Genomic DNA, 3,164 nt, shown 5'->3' on the forward strand with positions numbered 1-3,164 from the left:
GAAGAGCGTGTGATCTGGAGTTGTTGCGGACTTGAACAAAGACGTTTTCAATTTTTCTTGTGCTTATGGTTATCCAATTTCATATACATCACCCGTGCAAAACATTATGAACTCATTTAATTCGCTGATTCGAGTTGAGATGTGATTTTATATGAGAATTTTTTACTATAGTAAAAATATTAGATGTGATTGTTTATGAAAACTTTTTACTGTAGTAAAATTTAAATCAGTGAAATCTATACTCTCTTAATTTCTTACCGCCATTTCGTTACTCAAGTTTGTTTTTTTTTTAAATATTTTTTTTCCTTTTTTTCTTAACTTTTTTTTTCTTTTTCCTCCCTTATCTTTTTTTATTGCATCTTTTAACTTTTAATTTTTATATATTTTTAAATATATTTCCTTTAAATATTTTTTTACTATTATTTAAAATACTATTTTCTTATAATTACTTTGTTAAATTAATTTATTTTTAAATGTGCCCTTATATAAATATTCTTATATGTGATCTTCATAAATAAATAAATGACTCACAAAACCCCAGCCACTTTTGGTGAACTCCTGACCAACAACTCTGAATTTACATTCTCTATACAATTTGATGACTATTTGGATATAATTAAATACTACATGTAATAATTTTCTTTTTCAACATTTTATTCCTAGCAATATCATCATACACAGCATTTATACATTCAATTTGGTGACTATTTGGCATTTTATTCCTTATATAAATATTCTTATATGTGATCTTCATAACTTTCAGTGTCAATTTTTTTCTTAATTTTTTGTCTTTTTCTTTTGCTTCAATTTTTTTTTTCTCATTTTTATCTTTATTTCTTTTTTTTTTCTTTCTCTTTTTATTCCAAGCCATTTTATAATTGTTGTTTTAAATGGTAATATACAAATATAATATGTCCCTCAAAACGCATGTGTGGGACCCTTACGGTTTGAAAAAGGACTGTGTGTTATAACTTTTAGCAACTACTCTCTTCGTCATTGACGGATACATTCTGCCATTGACATTTTACTGAAAAGTTAGGACGTTGCTGTAGAATTATATTTAGTTGAGTAAATGTTGGCACGAAAAAAAAATTAATATCATGGAATTTCCAGCACTTTGACCAACCCGATTAATCCAATTTTTCTTTTTAGAGACGATTAAAAATATCGTATTTAAAGTGGCACTATTTTATTTATGTTACTATTATAAATTTATTTTATACCACTAATAATTTACAAATTATTTTTTTATAACCTTCAAGCTATCATTCATAGGATGCAGATTATTTTTTCATGGAAAAATAAACTAAATAGCATAATTTAAATATGCTTTTAAAGTAAATAACATAGTTTTCACAAGATGATAAATAATAGCATATTTTTAATTTTAAATTTTTGATAAATTCTTTTTTGATAAATTTACTGAAATTTTTGTAAAAATAACTCTTTTGAAAAATTTTATTAATAAAATAATTTTTTAAAAATTTTTATTTATAAAATGACATCTTTTTATAAAGAATGAATAATGTATTTACTCTTACTTTTAAGGTTATTTTTTTCTTCCTCATACTCTAACCCAACTGACACTCCCTCTCTCTCTAACCCCTCTCTCTCTCTTTCTCTCTCTTTCTGCCATCTCCAAGAGCATAGATCAGACTCCGATCTCCGGGAACTCGTGACCCCACCTGCGGTGAAGACAACGTTGTCGAGGACGATGGCGACAAGGATCTCTGGCAATGAAATCGACGTCGCCGGTCGTGTGCACCTTCTCCGCGTGGGACCTCAAACCAGATCCAATTGATGATTGAGGAGACGCGATGATCTCTAGTGACTCTGGGAATCGAGCGAAGACGACGTCGCGCCGTTTTCTAACCTCTGATCTCGCCGTTTCTCTTTGCTCGTTCTCCCTCGTGATCGTCGGCACCTCTCCAATGGGACCTTGAATCAGATCCGGCCGCTCCTGCGCTCGCATCACGACGCCCGTGACACCACCTTCTTCTGCGAAGGCCAACTACAGGGAACCGAGTGTGTTTTTTTTTTTAACAAAATATTTATGTAATATATTTTAAAAAGTAAATGTAAATATAGTATTTTATTTTGTTTGTGATTTTTAGATTAATTTTGTTATGAGTTTGTGATTTTTAGACATGAAATTGTGATTTGGTAAATACAATATTATTTTATTTACCTGAAATATTTTAGTAATTATTGTAATTTGAATATGGTAAATATTATATTTACGTGTAAAATACTTTAACCGTTATAAATTAGAATATGGTAAATATTATATTTATTAGTAAATATTTTAGTAGTTATAACATTTGATGTGATAAATACTGCGCATATGAAAATATTATAGTAATTATAAGTTTGAATATGATAAATATTGTATTTACCAGTGTATACTTCACTACATTCAAGTTTGAAATTGGTAAATATTGTATTTATCAGTAAATACTTAACTGAATACAATTCCCAATGTGCTAAATAATGTATTTACCCGTAAATATTTCACAGAATTCAATTCTTGATTAGGTAAATACTGTATTTACTAGTAAATACTTCACTGAATAAGTTTGAATCCGGTAGTACGATATTTACCGATTGTCGGAGCCGGTCTTGATTTTCATATAAATATATAAATATGGTATTTACCAGTAAATTTAGTATTTAACAGTTGTCAGGGTCCGGTAGATTCAGAGGGTCGACGTGTCGGGGTTTGACACGCTTAAGCACACAGTTTGTCAGAAGCGTATCTGACGTGGCCGAGCTTCGATGTGGATGGCTAGACCTCCGATGAAGAAGTGAGGTCGGTTAGGCCCAAATTAAGCCGAAGAACGCGTGTTGTAGGATCCTCTTTGTTGCCGAAATGATGAAAATGCCTTGCAAAATACGTTAAAGAATCCGTAAAAAAGACAAATAAAAGAACTTCGGATATGAAGAATATTGGGATGTACGACCAAGTAGTCAATGGAGATGGAGAGGAGGCCGGAGATGCCTTGATAGACCAGTGCTCTGGAGACAAGCGCAGGCTGTTCTACGAGATAAGAGGGTGACTCAAATGGTGGGTAAGGCTTGGAGGAGAGTGAGAGTGAAGTTGGTGAGGTGGATAAGGTTCTGGGAAAAACTACACAGTTTGTCAGAAGCGTATCTGACGTGGCCGA

General features: G+C 31.5%; 1 pseudogene; it reads right to left on the reverse strand.

The window, feature by feature from the left end:
• LOC21399200 overlaps nucleotides 1-264 on the reverse strand; it is a 2,033-nt pseudogene extending 1,769 nt beyond the window's left edge.
• Nucleotides 265-3,164: the final 2,900 nt, after the last annotated feature.

The sequence above is a fragment of the Morus notabilis genome, unplaced genomic scaffold (genome assembly GCF_000414095.1).
Source record: "Morus notabilis unplaced genomic scaffold, ASM41409v2 Scaffold985, whole genome shotgun sequence".
NCBI classification, from domain to species: Eukaryota; Viridiplantae; Streptophyta; class Magnoliopsida; order Rosales; family Moraceae; genus Morus; species Morus notabilis.